At 44.2% G+C, this 19,311-nt stretch overlaps 21 non-coding genes across 21 annotated transcripts; all 21 read right to left on the reverse strand.

Moving 5' to 3' along the window:
• Positions 1 to 451: 451 nt before the first annotated feature.
• LOC135490509 (U5 spliceosomal RNA) lies at positions 452 to 571 on the reverse strand. Its single transcript, XR_010447701.1, has one exon. It is a non-coding gene; the product is annotated as a U5 spliceosomal RNA (small nuclear RNA).
• A 425-nt stretch (positions 572 to 996) lies between these two features.
• LOC135490328 (5S ribosomal RNA) lies at positions 997 to 1,115 on the reverse strand. The gene has a single exon (XR_010447536.1). It is a non-coding gene; the product is annotated as a 5S ribosomal RNA (ribosomal RNA).
• An 862-nt stretch (positions 1,116 to 1,977) lies between these two features.
• LOC135490510 (U5 spliceosomal RNA) lies at positions 1,978 to 2,097 on the reverse strand. The gene has a single exon (XR_010447702.1). It is a non-coding gene; the product is annotated as a U5 spliceosomal RNA (small nuclear RNA).
• Positions 2,098 to 2,522: 425 nt separating this feature from the next.
• LOC135490340 (5S ribosomal RNA) lies at positions 2,523 to 2,641 on the reverse strand. Its single transcript, XR_010447547.1, has one exon. It is a non-coding gene; the product is annotated as a 5S ribosomal RNA (ribosomal RNA).
• Positions 2,642 to 3,503: 862 nt separating this feature from the next.
• LOC135490512 (U5 spliceosomal RNA) lies at positions 3,504 to 3,623 on the reverse strand. Its single transcript, XR_010447704.1, has one exon. It is a non-coding gene; the product is annotated as a U5 spliceosomal RNA (small nuclear RNA).
• Positions 3,624 to 4,048: 425 nt separating this feature from the next.
• On the reverse strand, positions 4,049 to 4,167 carry LOC135490351 (5S ribosomal RNA). The gene has a single exon (XR_010447558.1). It is a non-coding gene; the product is annotated as a 5S ribosomal RNA (ribosomal RNA).
• An 862-nt stretch (positions 4,168 to 5,029) lies between these two features.
• On the reverse strand, positions 5,030 to 5,149 carry LOC135490513 (U5 spliceosomal RNA). Its single transcript, XR_010447705.1, has one exon. It is a non-coding gene; the product is annotated as a U5 spliceosomal RNA (small nuclear RNA).
• Positions 5,150 to 5,574: 425 nt separating this feature from the next.
• On the reverse strand, positions 5,575 to 5,693 carry LOC135490363 (5S ribosomal RNA). Its single transcript, XR_010447569.1, has one exon. It is a non-coding gene; the product is annotated as a 5S ribosomal RNA (ribosomal RNA).
• An 862-nt stretch (positions 5,694 to 6,555) lies between these two features.
• Positions 6,556 to 6,675, reverse strand: LOC135490526 (U5 spliceosomal RNA). Its single transcript, XR_010447718.1, has one exon. It is a non-coding gene; the product is annotated as a U5 spliceosomal RNA (small nuclear RNA).
• Positions 6,676 to 7,100: 425 nt separating this feature from the next.
• On the reverse strand, positions 7,101 to 7,219 carry LOC135490375 (5S ribosomal RNA). Its single transcript, XR_010447580.1, has one exon. It is a non-coding gene; the product is annotated as a 5S ribosomal RNA (ribosomal RNA).
• An 862-nt stretch (positions 7,220 to 8,081) lies between these two features.
• LOC135490514 (U5 spliceosomal RNA) lies at positions 8,082 to 8,201 on the reverse strand. Its single transcript, XR_010447706.1, has one exon. It is a non-coding gene; the product is annotated as a U5 spliceosomal RNA (small nuclear RNA).
• A 425-nt stretch (positions 8,202 to 8,626) lies between these two features.
• On the reverse strand, positions 8,627 to 8,745 carry LOC135490387 (5S ribosomal RNA). Its single transcript, XR_010447591.1, has one exon. It is a non-coding gene; the product is annotated as a 5S ribosomal RNA (ribosomal RNA).
• A 598-nt stretch (positions 8,746 to 9,343) lies between these two features.
• On the reverse strand, positions 9,344 to 9,461 carry LOC135490538 (U5 spliceosomal RNA). The gene has a single exon (XR_010447729.1). It is a non-coding gene; the product is annotated as a U5 spliceosomal RNA (small nuclear RNA).
• A 425-nt stretch (positions 9,462 to 9,886) lies between these two features.
• On the reverse strand, positions 9,887 to 10,005 carry LOC135490399 (5S ribosomal RNA). Its single transcript, XR_010447603.1, has one exon. It is a non-coding gene; the product is annotated as a 5S ribosomal RNA (ribosomal RNA).
• Positions 10,006 to 10,867: 862 nt separating this feature from the next.
• On the reverse strand, positions 10,868 to 10,987 carry LOC135490515 (U5 spliceosomal RNA). The gene has a single exon (XR_010447707.1). It is a non-coding gene; the product is annotated as a U5 spliceosomal RNA (small nuclear RNA).
• Positions 10,988 to 11,412: 425 nt separating this feature from the next.
• On the reverse strand, positions 11,413 to 11,531 carry LOC135490411 (5S ribosomal RNA). Its single transcript, XR_010447615.1, has one exon. It is a non-coding gene; the product is annotated as a 5S ribosomal RNA (ribosomal RNA).
• An 862-nt stretch (positions 11,532 to 12,393) lies between these two features.
• On the reverse strand, positions 12,394 to 12,513 carry LOC135490516 (U5 spliceosomal RNA). The gene has a single exon (XR_010447708.1). It is a non-coding gene; the product is annotated as a U5 spliceosomal RNA (small nuclear RNA).
• A 425-nt stretch (positions 12,514 to 12,938) lies between these two features.
• On the reverse strand, positions 12,939 to 13,057 carry LOC135490423 (5S ribosomal RNA). Its single transcript, XR_010447626.1, has one exon. It is a non-coding gene; the product is annotated as a 5S ribosomal RNA (ribosomal RNA).
• Positions 13,058 to 13,925: 868 nt separating this feature from the next.
• Positions 13,926 to 14,045, reverse strand: LOC135490517 (U5 spliceosomal RNA). The gene has a single exon (XR_010447709.1). It is a non-coding gene; the product is annotated as a U5 spliceosomal RNA (small nuclear RNA).
• Positions 14,046 to 14,470: 425 nt separating this feature from the next.
• Positions 14,471 to 14,589, reverse strand: LOC135490416 (5S ribosomal RNA). Its single transcript, XR_010447619.1, has one exon. It is a non-coding gene; the product is annotated as a 5S ribosomal RNA (ribosomal RNA).
• Positions 14,590 to 15,450: 861 nt separating this feature from the next.
• On the reverse strand, positions 15,451 to 15,571 carry LOC135490527 (U5 spliceosomal RNA). The gene has a single exon (XR_010447719.1). It is a non-coding gene; the product is annotated as a U5 spliceosomal RNA (small nuclear RNA).
• Positions 15,572 to 19,311: the final 3,740 nt, after the last annotated feature.

The following is a 19,311-nucleotide window of genomic DNA, read 5'->3' on the forward strand; positions in this document are numbered from 1 at the left end:
TTCACATGGCACAGATTCTAAGCTCATAAAATCGCCAAAGATCCCCCTACACATGGGAACTAAGATCAGGGCGTCAAAGTAAATAGTATTTGGAACCGGTTGGACCCATATATGAACATGGAAACGCCCTGCGTCTTAAGAACTAAATTTCTCTGGGGGGACAAAACGGACCCTGTCCCCACTGTGTAGTGCCACCTATGCGACTTGATTGTCCTTGTCAGACCTGGTGGAATTATGGTGACATTTGTTCCCCGCTCTTCCCTAGAGACTATTGTTCGAGAGACCATACACCTGAAATGCGAGGTCTGAGACAATTGTGCTTGGTGCGCGGTTGGTGCCGATCGTCTTGGTTGCTCGCGTGTGTGCGCGTGTGTCAGGGGGTGGGGGCTATTACTAGTGTATCACTTTCAAGTATGAGATTGGGTGGATCGGTCTTTCTTTGGTATTAACTACCCTGCCGTTGGCAGGGCTATAAAAAATGTCTATAGACTCATTAGAGTGTTCCTCTCCACGGAAATCTTTAGTAAAAGGCGAAAGATTTATGCGTGGGATTGAAGAGAAACCAGAGTGACGTTGTCTCGCCCGAGTTGGATAGAGTTTGCCGAGTTCTTCACCATGTGTTTGGTTTTGGATATAATTGGATGCCTAGTCGTTCTTGAGTCTGTAGACAAAACAAAGATGTTGCAAGCAGAAAACAATTAATGACCAACAATTGACACTATTGCCAAAAACGTTATGATGTTACGTCTTTAAATTTTTAATGATCTGATCAGCATATTATTCAGCTCGTTGTCAGTTATCGCCTCATGTTCGGCTCGCATCCGTGTAGGCCATGCCAATTACGGAGTCTCGAGTAAAAGTCAGACGGCGAAATATGAAAAAAAGAACACGCTAACGTTATCTTTCTTTGACCTTTGACCTTTGGCCAGTTCTATAGCCGTCCCGCCGTGTAGTGATACTGGAAGAATAATGACAAAAATTACGAAAAAACCCAAAAGTCTACAACACGTGGTATTCCGAGGCGGTCACCCATCCACGTACTAACCACGCTCGACGTTGCTTAACTTCGGTGATCGGACGAGAACCGGTGTTTTCAACGTGATATGGTCGTAGACATGAGAGTCAGACTTGTTGGGCTACTTATAACAGTAGGCCAGTGAGGTAAGTATATTTTCGACAGTATACCTGTGACAGTATACTATCAAACCGTTTTAACAGTAGTGGGCCTTCTGTAGCACTGGTTACCAATTGGGTGTCTCGGAATCGTGCAGTTTTCAAGCCAACCGACATTCTGGATCATGGTCAGTAGTGACATCTGTGTATTTGCTTTGCAACTAAACATCTCGAGCTAACTGTGAACGTTTAATTTACACCGGAGTCATGGCTGAACTCGGTGAAATAAGTTTTTCACTATATGGCCGAGAATTGTGACGATCATAGTTGACACTCGCACAACTACGCCCAATCTCGCGTGGCAGATGGAAGGTATGTTACATATTGAGGCCAAACTGGGGATTGAGACGCGCTTCACATGGCACAGAGTCTAAGCTCATAAAATCGCCAAAGATCCCCCTACACATGGGAACTAAGATCAGGGCGTCAAAGTAAATAGTATTTGGAACCGGTTGGACCCATATATGAACATGGAAACGCCCTGCGTCTTAAGAACTAAATTTCTCTGGGGGGACAAAACGGACCCTGTCCCCACTGTGTAGTGCCACCTATGCGACTTGATTGTCCTTGTCAGACCTGGTGGAATTATTGTGACATTTGTTCCCCGCTCTTCCCTAGAGACTATTGTTCGAGAGACCATACACCTGAAATGCGAGGTCTGAGACAATTGTGCTTGGTGCGCGGTTGGTGCCGATCGTCTTGGTTGCTCGCGTGTGTGCGCGTGTGTCAGGGGGTGGGGGCTATTACTAGTGTATCACTTTCAAGTATGAGATTGGGTGGATCGGTCTTTCTTTGGTATTAACTACCCTGCCGTTGGCAGGGCTATAAAAAATGTCTATAGACTCATTAGAGTGTTCCTCTCCACGGAAATCTTTAGTAAAAGGCGAAAGATTTATGCGTGGGATTGAAGAGAAACCAGAGTGACGTTGTCTCGCCCGAGTTGGATAGAGTTTGCCGAGTTCTTCACCATGTGTTTGGTTTTGGATATAATTGGATGCCTAGTCGTTCTTGAGTCTGTAGACAAAACAAAGATGTTGCAAGCAGAAAACAATTAATGACCAACAATTGACACTATTGCCAAAAACGTTATGATGTTACGTCTTTAAATTTTTAATGATCTGATCAGCATATTATTCAGCTCGTTGTCAGTTATCGCCTCATGTTCGGCTCGCATCCGTGTAGGCCATGCCAATTACGGAGTCTCGAGTAAAAGTCAGACGGCGAAATATGAAAAAAAGAACACGCTAACGTTATCTTTCTTTGACCTTTGACCTTTGGCCAGTTCTATAGCCGTCCCGCCGTGTAGTGATACTGGAAGAATAATGACAAAAATTACGAAAAAACCCAAAAGTCTACAACACGTGGTATTCCGAGGCGGTCACCCATCCACGTACTAACCACGCTCGACGTTGCTTAACTTCGGTGATCGGACGAGAACCGGTGTTTTCAACGTGATATGGTCGTAGACATGAGAGTCAGACTTGTTGGGCTACTTATAACAGTAGGCCAGTGAGGTAAGTATATTTTCGACAGTATACCTGTGACAGTATACTATCAAACCGTTTTAACAGTAGTGGGCCTTCTGTAGCACTGGTTACCAATTGGGTGTCTCGGAATCGTGCAGTTTTCAAGCCAACCGACATTCTGGATCATGGTCAGTAGTGACATCTGTGTATTTGCTTTGCAACTAAACATCTCGAGCTAACTGTGAACGTTTAATTTACACCGGAGTCATGGCTGAACTCGGTGAAATAAGTTTTTCACTATATGGCCGAGAATTGTGACGATCATAGTTGACACTCGCACAACTACGCCCAATCTCGCGTGGCAGATGGAAGGTATGTTACATATTGAGGCCAAACTGGGGATTGAGACGCGCTTCACATGGCACAGAGTCTAAGCTCATAAAATCGCCAAAGATCCCCCTACACATGGGAACTAAGATCAGGGCGTCAAAGTAAATAGTATTTGGAACCGGTTGGACCCATATATGAACATGGAAACGCCCTGCGTCTTAAGAACTAAATTTCTCTGGGGGGACAAAACGGACCCTGTCCCCACTGTGTAGTGCCACCTATGCGACTTGATTGTCCTTGTCAGACCTGGTGGAATTATTGTGACATTTGTTCCCCGCTCTTCCCTAGAGACTATTGTTCGAGAGACCATACACCTGAAATGCGAGGTCTGAGACAATTGTGCTTGGTGCGCGGTTGGTGCCGATCGTCTTGGTTGCTCGCGTGTGTGCGCGTGTGTCAGGGGGTGGGGGCTATTACTAGTGTATCACTTTCAAGTATGAGATTGGGTGGATCGGTCTTTCTTTGGTATTAACTACCCTGCCGTTGGCAGGGCTATAAAAAATGTCTATAGACTCATTAGAGTGTTCCTCTCCACGGAAATCTTTAGTAAAAGGCGAAAGATTTATGCGTGGGATTGAAGAGAAACCAGAGTGACGTTGTCTCGCCCGAGTTGGATAGAGTTTGCCGAGTTCTTCACCATGTGTTTGGTTTTGGATATAATTGGATGCCTAGTCGTTCTTGAGTCTGTAGACAAAACAAAGATGTTGCAAGCAGAAAACAATTAATGACCAACAATTGACACTATTGCCAAAAATGTTATGATGTTACGTCTTTAAATTTTTAATGATCTGATCAGCATATTATTCAGCTCGTTGTCAGTTATCGCCTCATGTTCGGCTCGCATCCGTGTAGGCCATGCCAATTACGGAGTCTCGAGTAAAAGTCAGACGGCGAAATATGAAAAAAAGAACACGCTAACGTTATCTTTCTTTGACCTTTGACCTTTGGCCAGTTCTATAGCCGTCCCGCCGTGCAGTGATACTGGAAGAATAATGACAAAAATTACGAAAAAACCCAAAAGTCTACAACACGTGGTATTCCGAGGCGGTCACCCATCCACGTACTAACCACGCTCGACGTTGCTTAACTTCGGTGATCGGACGAGAACCGGTGTTTTCAACGTGATATGGTCGTAGACATGAGAGTCAGACTTGTTGGGCTACTTATAACAGTAGGCCAGTGAGGTAAGTATATTTTCGACAGTATACCTGTGACAGTATACTATCAAACCGTTTTAACAGTAGTGGGCCTTCTGTAGCACTGGTTACCAATTGGGTGTCTCGGAATCGTGCAGTTTTCAAGCCAACCGACATTCTGGATCATGGTCAGTAGTGACATCGGTGTATTTGCTTTGCAACTAAACATCTCGAGCTAACTGTGAACGTTTAATTTACACCGGAGTCATGGCTGAACTCGGTGAAATAAGTTTTTCGCTATATGGCCTAGAATTGTGACGATCATAGTTGACACTCGCACAACTACGCCCAATCTCGCGTGGCAGATGGAAGGTATGTTACATATTGAGGCCAAACTGGGGATTGAGACGCGCTTCACATGGCACAGATTCTAAGCTCATAAAATCGCCAAAGATCCCCCTACACATGGGAACTAAGATCAGGGCGTCAAAGTAAATAGTATTTGGAACCGGTTGGACCCATATATGAACATGGAAACGCCCTGCGTCTTAAGAACTAAATTTATCTGGGGGGACAAAACGGACCCTGTCCCCACTGTGTAGTGCCACCTATGCGACTTGATTGTCCTTGTCAGACCTGGTGGAATTATTGTGACATTTGTTCCCCGCTCTTCCCTAGAGACTATTGTTCGAGAGACCATACACCTGAAATGCGAGGTCTGAGACAATTGTGCTTGGTGCGCGGTTGGTGCCGATCGTCTTGGTTGCTCGCGTGTGTGCGCGTGTGTCAGGGGGTGGGGGCTATTACTAGTGTATCACTTTCAAGTATGAGATTGGGTGGATCGGTCTTTCTTTGGTATTAACTACCCTGCCGTTGGCAGGGCTATAAAAAATGTCTATAGACTCATTAGAGTGTTCCTCTCCACGGAAATCTTTAGTAAAAGGCGAAAGATTTATGCGTGGGATTGAAGAGAAACCAGAGTGACGTTGTCTCGCCCGAGTTGGATAGAGTTTGCCGAGTTCTTCACCATGTGTTTGGTTTTGGATATAATTGGATGCCTAGTCGTTCTTGAGTCTGTAGACAAAACAAAGATGTTGCAAGCAGAAAACAATTAATGACCAACAATTGACACTATTGCCAAAAATGTTATGATGTTACGTCTTTAAATTTTTAATGATCTGATCAGCATATTATTCAGCTCGTTGTCAGTTATCGCCTCATGTTCGGCTCGCATCCGTGTAGGCCATGCCAATTACGGAGTCTCGAGTAAAAGTCAGACGGCGAAATATGAAAAAAAGAACACGCTAACGTTATCTTTCTTTGACCTTTGACCTTTGGCCAGTTCTATAGCCGTCCCGCCGTGTAGTGATACTGGAAGAATAATGACAAAAATTACGAAAAAACCCAAAAGTCTACAACACGTGGTATTCCGAGGCGGTCACCCATCCACGTACTAACCACGCTCGACGTTGCTTAACTTCGGTGATCGGACGAGAACCGGTGTTTTCAACGTGATATGGTCGTAGACATGAGAGTCAGACTTGTTGGGCTACTTATAACAGTAGGCCAGTGAGGTAAGTATATTTTCGACAGTATACCTGTGACAGTATACTATCAAACCGTTTTAACAGTAGTGGGCCTTCTGTAGCACTGGTTACCAATTGGGTGTCTCGGAATCGTGCAGTTTTCAAGCCAACCGACATTCTGGATCATGGTCAGTAGTGACATCGGTGTATTTGCTTTGCAACTAAACATCTCGAGCTAACTGTGAACGTTTAATTTACACCGGAGTCATGGCTGAACTCGGTGAAATAAGTTTTTCGCTATATGGCCTAGAATTGTGACGATCATAGTTGACACTCGCACAACTACGCCCAATCTCGCGTGGCAGATGGAAGGTATGTTACATATTGAGGCCAAACTGGGGATTGAGACGCGCTTCACATGGCACAGATTCTAAGCTCATAAAATCGCCAAAGATCCCCCTACACATGGGAACTAAGATCAGGGCGTCAAAGTAAATAGTATTTGGAACCGGTTGGACCCATATATGAACATGGAAACGCCCTGCGTCTTAAGAACTAAATTTCTCTGGGGGGACAAAACGGACCCTGTCCCCACTGTGTAGTGCCACCTATGCGACTTGATTGTCCTTGTCAGACCTGGTGGAATTATTGTGACATTTGTTCCCCGCTCTTCCCTAGAGACTATTGTTCGAGAGACCATACACCTGAAATGCGAGGTCTGAGACAATTGTGCTTGGTGCGCGGTTGGTGCCGATCGTCTTGGTTGCTCGCGTGTGTGCGCGTGTGTCAGGGGGTGGGGGCTATTACTAGTGTATCACTTTCAAGTATGAGATTGGGTGGATCGGTCTTTCTTTGGTATTAACTACCCTGCCGCTGGCAGGGCTATAAAAAATGTCTATAGACTCATTAGAGTGTTCCTCTCCACGGAAATCTTTAGTAAAAGGCGAAAGATTTATGCGTGGGATTGAAGAGAAACCAGAGTGACGTTGTCTCGCCCGAGTTGGATAGAGTTTGCCGAGTTCTTCACCATGTGTTTGGTTTTGGATATAATTGGATGCCTAGTCGTTCTTGAGTCTGTAGACAAAACAAAGATGTTGCAAGCAGAAAACAATTAATGACCAACAATTGACACTATTGCCAAAAATGTTATGATGTTACGTCTTTAAATTTTTAATGATCTGATCAGCATATTATTCAGCTCGTTGTCAGTTATCGCCTCATGTTCGGCTCGCATCCGTGTAGGCCATGCCAATTACGGAGTCTCGAGTAAAAGTCAGACGGCGAAATATGAAAAAAAGAACACGCTAACGTTATCTTTCTTTGACCTTTGACCTTTGGCCAGTTCTATAGCCGTCCCGCCGTGCAGTGATACTGGAAGAATAATGACAAAAATTACGAAAAAACCCAAAAGTCTACAACACGTGGTATTCCGAGGCGGTCACCCATCCACGTACTAACCACGCTCGACGTTGCTTAACTTCGGTGATCGGACGAGAACCGGTGTTTTCAACGTGATATGGTCGTAGACATGAGAGTCAGACTTGTTGGGCTACTTATAACAGTAGGCCAGTGAGGTAAGTATATTTTCGACAGTATACCTGTGACAGTATACTATCAAACCGTTTTAACAGTAGTGGGCCTTCTGTAGCACTGGTTACCAATTGGGTGTCTCGGAATCGTGCAGTTTTCAAGCCAACCGACATTCTGGATCATGGTCAGTAGTGACATCGGTGTATTTGCTTTGCAACTAAACATCTCGAGCTAACTGTGAACGTTTAATTTACACCGGAGTCATGGCTGAACTCGGTGAAATAAGTTTTTCGCTATATGGCCTAGAATTGTGACGATCATAGTTGACACTCGCACAACTACGCCCAATCTCGCGTGGCAGATGGAAGGTATGTTACATATTGAGGCCAAACTGGGGATTGAGACGCGCTTCACATGGCACAGATTCTAAGCTCATAAAATCGCCAAAGATCCCCCTACACATGGGAACTAAGATCAGGGCGTCAAAGTAAATAGTATTTGGAACCGGTTGGACCCATATATGAACATGGAAACGCCCTGCGTCTTAAGAACTAAATTTATCTGGGGGGACAAAACGGACCCTGTCCCCACTGTGTAGTGCCACCTATGCGACTTGATTGTCCTTGTCAGACCTGGTGGAATTATTGTGACATTTGTTCCCCGCTCTTCCCTAGAGACTATTGTTCGAGAGACCATACACCTGAAATGCGAGGTCTGAGACAATTGTGCTTGGTGCGCGGTTGGTGCCGATCGTCTTGGTTGCTCGCGTGTGTGCGCGTGTGTCAGGGGGTGGGGGCTATTACTAGTGTATCACTTTCAAGTATGAGATTGGGTGGATCGGTCTTTCTTTGGTATTAACTACCCTGCCGTTGGCAGGGCTATAAAAAATGTCTATAGACTCATTAGAGTGTTCCTCTCCACGGAAATCTTTAGTAAAAGGCGAAAGATTTATGCGTGGGATTGAAGAGAAACCAGAGTGACGTTGTCTCGCCCGAGTTGGATAGAGTTTGCCGAGTTCTTCACCATGTGTTTGGTTTTGGATATAATTGGATGCCTAGTCGTTCTTGAGTCTGTAGACAAAACAAAGATGTTGCAAGCAGAAAACAATTAATGACCAACAATTGACACTATTGCCAAAAATGTTATGATGTTACGTCTTTAAATTTTTAATGATCTGATCAGCATATTATTCAGCTCGTTGTCAGTTATCGCCTCATGTTCGGCTCGCATCCGTGTAGGCCATGCCAATTACGGAGTCTCGAGTAAAAGTCAGACGGCGAAATATGAAAAAAAGAACACGCTAACGTTATCTTTCTTTGACCTTTGACCTTTGGCCAGTTCTATAGCCGTCCCGCCGTGTAGTGATACTGGAAGAATAATGACAAAAATTACGAAAAAACCCAAAAGTCTACAACACGTGGTATTCCGAGGCGGTCACCCATCCACGTACTAACCACGCTCGACGTTGCTTAACTTCGGTGATCGGACGAGAACCGGTGTTTTCAACGTGATATGGTCGTAGACATGAGAGTCAGACTTGTTGGGCTACTTATAACAGTAGGCCAGTGAGGTAAGTATATTTTCGACAGTATACCTGTGACAGTATACTATCAAACCGTTTTAACAGTAGTGGGCCTTCTGTAGCACTGGTTACCAATTGGGAGTCTCGGAATCGTGCAGTTTTCAAGCCAACCGACATTCTGGATCATGGTCAGTAGTGACATCTGTGTATTTGCTTTGCAACTAAACATCTCGAGCTAACTGTGAACGTTTAATTTACACCGGAGTCATGGCTGAACTCGGTGAAATAAGTTTTTCGCTATATGGCCTAGAATTGTGACGATCATAGTTGACACTCGCACAACTACGCCCAATCTCGCGTGGCAGATGGAAGGTATGTTACATATTGAGGCCAAACTGGGGATTGAGACGCGCTTCACATGGCACAGATTCTAAGCTCATAAAATCGCCAAAGATCCCCCTACACATGGGAACTAAGATCAGGGCGTCAAAGTAAATAGTATTTGGAACCGGTTGGACCCATATATGAACATGGAAACGCCCTGCGTCTTAAGAACTAAATTTCTCTGGGGGGACAAAACGGACCCTGTCCCCACTGTGTAGTGCCGTTGGCAGGGCTATAAAAAATGTCTATAGACTCATTAGAGTGTTCCTCTCCACGGAAATCTTTAGTAAAAGGCGAAAGATTTATGCGTGGGATTGAAGAGAAACCAGAGTGACGTTGTCTCGCCCGAGTTGGATAGAGTTTGCCGAGTTCTTCACCATGTGTTTGGTTTTGGATATAATTGGATGCCTAGTCGTTCTTGAGTCTGTAGACAAAACAAAGATGTTGCAAGCAGAAAACAATTAATGACCAACAATTGACACTATTGCCAAAAATGTTATGATGTTACGTCTTTAAATTTTTAATGATCTGATCAGCATATTATTCAGCTCGTTGTCAGTTATCGCCTCATGTTCGGCTCGCATCCGTGTAGGCCATGCCAATTACGGAGTCTCGAGTAAAAGTCAGACGGCGAAATATGAAAAAAAGAACACGCTAACGTTATCTTTCTTTGACCTTTGACCTTTGGCCAGTTCTATAGCCGTCCCGCCGTGTAGTGATACTGGAAGAATAATGACAAAAATTACGAAAAAACCCAAAAGTCTACAACACGTGGTATTCCGAGGCGGTCACCCATCCACGTACTAACCACGCTCGACGTTGCTTAACTTCGGTGATCGGACGAGAACCGGTGTTTTCAACGTGATATGGTCGTAGACATGAGAGTCAGACTTGTTTGGCTACTTATAACAGTAGGCCAGTGAGGTAAGTATATTTTCGACAGTATACCTGTGACAGTATACTATCAAACCGTTTTAACAGTAGTGGGCCTTCTGTAGCACTGGTTACCAATTGGGAGTCTCGGAATCGTGCAGTTTTCAAGCCAACCGACATTCTGGATCATGGTCAGTAGTGACATCTGTGTATTTGCTTTGCAACTAAACATCTCGAGCTAACTGTGAACGTTTAATTTACACCGGAGTCATGGCTGAACTCGGTGAAATAAGTTTTTCGCTATATGGCCTAGAATTGTGACGATCATAGTTGACACTCGCACAACTACGCCCAATCTCGCGTGGCAGATGGAAGGTATGTTACATATTGAGGCCAAACTGGGGATTGAGACGCGCTTCACATGGCACAGATTCTAAGCTCATAAAATCGCCAAAGATCCCCCTACACATGGGAACTAAGATCAGGGCGTCAAAGTAAATAGTATTTGGAACCGGTTGGACCCATATATGAACATGGAAACGCCCTGCGTCTTAAGAACTAAATTTCTCTGGGGGGACAAAACGGACCCTGTCCCCACTGTGTAGTGCCACCTATGCGACTTGATTGTCCTTGTCAGACCTGGTGGAATTATTGTGACATTTGTTCCCCGCTCTTCCCTAGAGACTATTGTTCGAGAGACCATACACCTGAAATGCGAGGTCTGAGACAATTGTGCTTGGTGCGCGGTTGGTGCCGATCGTCTTGGTTGCTCGCGTGTGTGCGCGTGTGTCAGGGGGTGGGGGCTATTACTAGTGTATCACTTTCAAGTATGAGATTGGGTGGATCGGTCTTTCTTTGGTATTAACTACCCTGCCGTTGGCAGGGCTATAAAAAATGTCTATAGACTCATTAGAGTGTTCCTCTCCACGGAAATCTTTAGTAAAAGGCGAAAGATTTATGCGTGGGATTGAAGAGAAACCAGAGTGACGTTGTCTCGCCCGAGTTGGATAGAGTTTGCCGAGTTCTTCACCATGTGTTTGGTTTTGGATATAATTGGATGCCTAGTCGTTCTTGAGTCTGTAGACAAAACAAAGATGTTGCAAGCAGAAAACAATTAATGACCAACAATTGACACTATTGCCAAAAATGTTATGATGTTACGTCTTTAAATTTTTAATGATCTGATCAGCATATTATTCAGCTCGTTGTCAGTTATCGCCTCATGTTCGGCTCGCATCCGTGTAGGCCATGCCAATTACGGAGTCTCGAGTAAAAGTCAGACGGCAAAATATGAAAAAAAGAACACGCTAACGTTATCTTTCTTTGACCTTTGACCTTTGGCCAGTTCTATAGCCGTCCCGCCGTGTAGTGATACTGGAAGAATAATGACAAAAATTACGAAAAAACCCAAAAGTCTACAACACGTGGTATTCCGAGGCGGTCACCCATCCACGTACTAACCACGCTCGACGTTGCTTAACTTCGGTGATCGGACGAGAACCGGTGTTTTCAACGTGATATGGTCGTAGACATGAGAGTCAGACTTGTTGGGCTACTTATAACAGTAGGCCAGTGAGGTAAGTATATTTTCGACAGTATACCTGTGACAGTATACTATCAAACCGTTTTAACAGTAGTGGGCCTTCTGTAGCACTGGTTACCAATTGGGAGTCTCGGAATCGTGCAGTTTTCAAGCCAACCGACATTCTGGATCATGGTCAGTAGTGACATCTGTGTATTTGCTTTGCAACTAACCATCTCGAGCTAACTGTGAACGTTTAATTTACACCGGAGTCATGGCTGAACTCGGTGAAATAAGTTTTTCGCTATATGGCCTAGAATTGTGACGATCATAGTTGACACTCGCACAACTACGCCCAATCTCGCGTGGCAGATGGAAGGTATGTTACATATTGAGGCCAAACTGGGGATTGAGACGCGCTTCACATGGCACAGATTCTAAGCTCATAAAATCGCCAAAGATCCCCCTACACATGGGAACTAAGATCAGGGCGTCAAAGTAAATAGTATTTGGAACCGGTTGGACCCATATATGAACATGGAAACGCCCTGCGTCTTAAGAACTAAATTTCTCTGGGGGGACAAAACGGACCCTGTCCCCACTGTGTAGTGCCACCTATGCGACTTGATTGTCCTTGTCAGACCTGGTGGAATTATTGTGACATTTGTTCCCCGCTCTTCCCTAGAGACTATTGTTCGAGAGACCATACACCTGAAATGCGAGGTCTGAGACAATTGTGCTTGGTGCGCGGTTGGTGCCGATCGTCTTGGTTGCTCGCGTGTGTGCGCGTGTGTCAGGGGGTGGGGGCTATTACTAGTGTATCACTTTCAAGTATGAGATTGGGTGGATCGGTCTTTCTTTGGTATTAACTACCCTGCCGTTGGCAGGGCTATAAAAAATGTCTATAGACTCATTAGAGTGTTCCTCTCCACGGAAATCTTTAGTAAAAGGCGAAAGATTTATGCGTGGGATTGAAGAGAAACCAGAGTGACGTTGTCTCGCCCGAGTTGGATAGAGTTTGCCGAGTTCTTCACCATGTGTTTGGTTTTGGATATAATTGGATGCCTAGTCGTTCTTGAGTCTGTAGACAAAACAAAGATGTTGCAAGCAGAAAACAATTAATGACCAACAATTGACACTATTGCCAAAAATGTTATGATGTTACGTCTTTAAATTTTTAATGATCTGATCAGCATATTATTCAGCTCGTTGTCAGTTATCGCCTCATGTTCGGCTCGCATCCGTGTAGGCCATGCCAATTACGGAGTCTCGAGTAAAAGTCAGACGGCAAAATATGAAAAAAAGAACACGCTAACGTTATCTTTCTTTGACCTTTGACCTTTGGCCAGTTCTATAGCCGTCCCGCCGTGTAGTGATACTGGAAGAATAATGACAAAAATTACGAAAAAACCCAAAAGTCTACAACACGTGGTATTCCGAGGCGGTCACCCATCCACGTACTAACCACGCTCGACGTTGCTTAACTTCGGTGATCGGACGAGAACCGGTGTTTTCAACGTGATATGGTCGTAGACATGAGAGTCAGACTTGTTGGGCTACTTATAACAGTAGGCCAGTGAGGTAAGTATATTTTCGACAGTATACCTGTGACAGTATACTATCAAACCGTTTTAACAGTAGTGGGCCTTCTGTAGCACTGGTTACCAATTGGGAGTCTCGGAATCGTGCAGTTTTCAAGCCAACCGACATTCTGGATCATGGTCAGTAGTGACATCTGTGTATTTGCTTTGCAACTAACCATCTCGAGCTAACTGTGAACGTTTAATTTACACCGGAGTCATGGCTGAACTCGGTGAAATAAGTTTTTCGCTATATGGCCTAGAATTGTGACGATCATAGTTGACACTCGCACAACTACGCCCAATCTCGCGTGGCAGATGGAAGGTATGTTACATATTGAGGCCAAACTGGGGATTGAGACGCGCTTCACATGGCACAGATTCTAAGCTCATAAAATCGCCAAAGATCCCCCTACACATGGGAACTAAGATCAGGGCGTCAAAGTAAATAGTATTTGGAACCGGTTGGACCCATATATGAACATGGAAACGCCCTGCGTCTTAAGAACTAAATTTCTCTGGGGGGGGGGGGACAAAACGGACCCTGTCCCCACTGTGTAGTGCCACCTATGCGACTTGATTGTCCTTGTCAGACCTGGTGGAATTATTGTGACATTTGTTCCCCGCTCTTCCCTAGAGACTATTGTTCGAGAGACCATACACCTGAAATGCGAGGTCTGAGACAATTGTGCTTGGTGCGCGGTTGGTGCCGATCGTCTTGGTTGCTCGCGTGTGTGCGCGTGTGTCAGGGGGTGGGGGCTATTACTAGTGTATCACTTTCAAGTATGAGATTGGGTGGATCGGTCTTTCTTTGGTATTAACTACCCTGCCGTTGGCAGGGCTATAAAAAATGTCTATAGACTCATTAGAGTGTTCCTCTCCACGGAAATCTTTAGTAAAAGGCGAAAGATTTATGCGTGGGATTGAAGAGAAACCAGAGTGACGTTGTCTCGCCCGAGTTGGATAGAGTTTGCCGAGTTCTTCACCATGTGTTTGGTTTTGGATATAATTGGATGCCTAGTCGTTCTTGAGTCTGTAGACAAAACAAAGATGTTGCAAGCAGAAAACAATTAATGACCAACAATTGACACTATTGCCAAAAATGTTATGATGTTACGTCTTTAAATTTTTAATGATCTGATCAGCATATTATTCAGCTCGTTGTCAGTTATCGCCTCATGTTCGGCTCGCATCCGTGTAGGCCATGCCAATTACGGAGTCTCGAGTAAAAGTCAGACGGCGAAATATGAAAAAAAGAACACGCTAACGTTATCTTACTTTGACCTTTGACCTTTGGCCAGTTCTATAGCCGTCCCGCCGTGTAGTGATACTGGAAGAATAATGACAAAAATTACGAAAAAACCCAAAAGTCTACAACACGTGGTATTCCGAGGCGGTCACCCATCCACGTACTAACCACGCTCGACGTTGCTTAACTTCGGTCATCGGACGAGAACCGGTGTTTTCAACGTGATATGGTCGTAGACATGAGAGTCAGACTTGTTGGGCTACTTATAACAGTAGGCCAGTGAGGTAAGTATATTTTCGACAGTATACCTGTGACAGTATACTATCAAACCGTTTTAACAGTAGTGGGCCTTCTGTAGCACTGGTTACCAATTGGGAGTCTCGGAATCGTGCAGTTTTCAAGCCAACCGACATTCTGGATCATGGTCAGTAGTGACATCTGTGTATTTGCTTTGCAACTAAACATCTCGAGCTAACTGTGAACGTTTAATTTACACCGGAGTCATGGCTGAACTCGGTGAAATAAGTTTTTCGCTATATGGCCTAGAATTGTGACGATCATAGTTGACACTCGCACAACTACGCCCAATCTCGCGTGGCAGATGGAAGGTATGTTACATATTGAGGCCAAACTGGGGATTGAGACGCGCTTCACATGGCACAGATTCTAAGCTCATAAAATCGCCAAAGATCCCCCTACACATGGGAACTAAGATCAGGGCGTCAAAGTAAATAGTATTTGGAACCGGTTGGACCCATATATGAACATGGAAACGCCCTGCGTCTTAAGAACTAAATTTCTCTGGGGGGACAAAACGGACCCTGTCCCCACTGTGTAGTGCCACCTATGCGACTTGATTGTCCTTGTCAGACCTGGTGGAATTATTGTGACATTTGTTCCCCGCTCTTCCCTAGAGACTATTGTTCGAGAGACCATACACCTGAAATGCGAGGTCTGAGACAATTGTGCTTGGTGCGCGGTTGGTGCCGATCGTCTTGGTTGCTCGCGTGTGTGCGCGTGTGTCAGGGGGTGGGGGCTATTACTAGTGTATCACTTTCAAGTATGAGATTGGGTGGATCGGTCTTTCTTTGGTATTAACTACCCTGCCGTTGGCAGGGCTATGAAAAATGTCTATAGACTCATTAGAGTGTTCCTCTCCACGGAAATCTTTAGTAAAAGGCGAAAGATTTATGCGTGGGATTGAAGAGAAACCAGAGTGACGTTGTCTCGCCCGAGTTGGATAGAGTTTGCCGAGTTCTTCACCATGTGTTTGGTTTTGGATATAATTGGATGCCTAGTCGTTCTTGAGTCTGTAGACAAAACAAAGATGTTGCAAGCAGAAAACAATTAATGACCAACAATTGACACTATTGCCAAAAATGTTATGATGTTACGTCTTTAAATTTTTAATGATCTGATCAGCATATTATTCAGCTCGTTGTCAGTTATCGCCTCATGTTCGGCTCGCATCCGTGTAGGCCATGCCAATTACGGAGTCTCGAGTAAAAGTCAGACGGCGAAATATGAAAAAAAGAACACGCTAACGTTATCTTTCTTTGACCTTTGACCTTTGGCCAGTTCTATAGCCGTCCCGCCGTGTAGTGATACTGGAAGAATAATGACAAAAATTACGAAAAAACCCAAAAGTCTACAACACGTGGTATTCCGAGGCGGTCACCCATCCACGTACTAACCACGCTCGACGTTGCTTATGTAACAGGTTCAATTTGAACAGTTTGAAGAGATTATTCCCCCTTTAAGTCTGCTATGACCAATGGTTTAGCTCAGGTTATTTTGGGCCTTCACGGTCCCTGAGCCTTATGTCATTTCATTGTATGTGCTTTATCAGCTATTATTGTTTGTATAGTTTTCCTGGTCTACTGAGTTTCCCTCCAAATTCAGTTAGCCTTGGGATCCCGAACTGTGTACATGCATGTTGTAGACCTGGTCAGATGAGTTTAATATAAACATTTCTATATATTTGATTTCTTCCTTTTTCATCAACAATGTCACAAGGATTGGAACAGTGAATCTGTGGACATGAAGACTGATATAATACAGTATTACATTTGGGGGCTCGGCCGTTTGAACTTTATTTGGGTATAGGTATTCCTTGGACATTCTTTTGTGATTTAAAAATTCAAGATGGCTGACGGGTGTTTCCGAAACCTTCAGGAGGAAGTCGTGTGTGCTGTCATGGAGTCGTCGACGTGAAGTAATTTCTATCGTCTGCTGCCAGCAGTTGTGTTTTTCGTAGTGGGAGTGATTCGCCCAGTGATCGTCTGGTTTTTTTCACATCTTCGTGATGTTTTGACTTTGGCAGACCGCCATTGTCGTTTTGACGTCGATACATTGTGCACTTGCGACACTGTTCTTTCTTTTGACCGGTCCATCTTTAGTGTTCGCCGCGTTCCCGCATAAATTTCGCGTTGTCTCGCGCATCGCGCTGTGACTTTTGACTCCGTGTATTGCTTGACTGTGTATTCCGCGTATTGCGCTGTACACCGTGTACATGACTGACTCGTGCAAGACTTCCGCTGTGGACATCCGACTTTGACCATTGACACTGACATTATGAACTGACTTTTTCTGTGTTCGTAACATGGACAGTTTTGGTTCTCTTTGCTAACTCATTCATCATTTCATTTTCATTCTTCATGTATTCTCATTTCATTTGAACTTTTAAGTTTATATTATCTTTGATTTGTCATTTCTTTCTGTTTGTAACAGAATGCTTGTGTGTTGTTGTATTCAGTTTGCATGTCATTGTAACCAATTTATGTAAAATTCTGTTTGTGAATTTTTGACACATTTTCAGCCATGCAGTGTAGTTGGGTTTTTGAAAATTTAAAGGGAAAGTGTACCTGTGTTTTTGGTGTCTAGTGACACTTGGGGACTTTGTGTCTTTACTTGGTTTTGCTGTGGGTGCCTTCCTTTCTGGTGACATTATGCTGCATGCTTGAAACTTAGTGCATGTGATTTTGAGTTATTTTGGAAATAATTTATTTGACAATTATTTTCCTATGGTGTCTTTGTGCATCGCATGTACTTAGTAGTGTATTATTTTGCATGAAGATTCTTTTGGTTTCCAATGATGTGTTTAGGTCATACGCAGACAGGGTAATTTTTGTTGACATTTAGACGGTTTGAATTTTGTTGACTTTGTCGACCTGGCCGTTGCGTAACTTGCCGTCATTAATCGAATAGGTTTCGATAATGTTCGCTTGAATTATGATAATAACTTTGGTGGTACTACTTTGAATTTCTTGGGTCATTTTGGATTTTCTTGTGGTTTTGATTTAGTTGTCAGGTACAGGGTGACTCGGTTTGAGTTTACTTTGTTTTGGTCAGGTGATCCTATGTATTTCTTTGATGGTACTTGGTGAATCTTACAGTGTGTGGAATCACTTTGATGTTTCTTGGTGGACTTTACAGTTCATTTTTGTTTCAGCATAAAGTGTGTTCCATATTGTAGTACAACTTTATCATTTATACAGGGTGTCCTTTGTGACTTTGGATTGATTTGATTTATCATCATTGGTATTATTTGTGAGTCTTTAGTACTTGCACTTATAATATTGATCATTAATTGTGAACATTTTCCTTTGGCAGGATGATGGTTTGGTACTTGGTCTCCAAGATTTCTACACCGTGTTGACGTTGACATTGTCTATTAGTAGGTTTAGGTAAAACTATACTTGCTCTTAGCATTTGGATTATACCATACTAGTGATATTTGCATATGATAGGTTGAGGGTGTCCTCATACTTATACATATTTGTTGATAGTCGTCTGATATTTTCATTCACTCCTTGTCTTCGCTGTTATGCGCCTGATTTTCCAAATGGCAACTGGTGATAATTTCAAAGCGGAAGACATGGATTTGACTGCTACTACTGGTTCTGGTATAGGGTCCAATAGGACAGAAGTTTTGAATATTTGTTTGGAGATGATAAAAGATCTCGACTTCAGTCAAAGGGAGGCCCTCATGAAGGCCATGGGTGAGTCGCAGCCCAAACCGAAGTCTGAACCTGTAAGTGCACACCAACCTGTAACTTCAGTTCCTGCAACATCGTCTACCGTCTCAAACCCAGTTAAGACAAATGCAATGGGTCGTGGACATATTTTCAATTTTACTTCTCGTCCTAATGATGGACGGGGTAGAACGATGGGAGATTTGCTGCGGCATAGTACGCCGCAGGGTGCTACTGCTACACCTCAGTCGCCCCCACCCCCTGTCCGTTCCCCTGGTGGGTATGCTGGGGTCAGTCCACCTCATATGCCACCATCTACCCCTCATCCTCATGCATCTTCCCTTTCAGCTGATCATGATAGTGATAGTATTAGATCAAAGTTACCACCTATAGGGTCTGAGAGAAAGAAACTTTATTTTCAGTTGAATCAAACTGACAGTTCAAGGCAGCCTCGTTATGTAGTCAGTACTCCACGTTTAGGTTCTTTCTCTGGCGACAAAAAGTCAGAGGTGTCATATCGCCAGTGGAGGGCTGAGGTAAAGGGATTACTTGCTGACCTTGGACTACCTATGCAGACCATTGTAGGTGCTATCAGGAGATCATTGAAGGGTATGGCTGCAGAATGTTTATTGCAGTTTGGGGAGGGGCTCTTCGCCCCGCATGAGGTCATTGGGGAGTTTGACAAAATGTTTGGGGAGGTATTAACATCTGAACAGGTGTTGGCGAAATTCTACGCGTCGTCGCAGGAACCGGATGAAAACGTTGCGGCTTGGGGTTGCCGAATTAGGGAGATTCTTTCTAGGTGCCCCGATGACACATATTGTACCGGTCCTCAGGCCCAGGCCATGTTGAGACAAAAATTTTGGTCTGGCCTCAGGTCAAAGGATGTGAAGTCGGCAACTAGGCACTTTTACGATGCAGGTCGTGGTTATAGCGAGCTTTTAGTGGCGGCCCGGCAGGTGGAGCAAGAGATGGGTTTAGGGAAA

Source organism: Lineus longissimus, chromosome 6 (assembly GCF_910592395.1).
Source record: "Lineus longissimus chromosome 6, tnLinLong1.2, whole genome shotgun sequence".
Classification (NCBI taxonomy): domain Eukaryota; kingdom Metazoa; phylum Nemertea; class Pilidiophora; order Heteronemertea; family Lineidae; genus Lineus; species Lineus longissimus.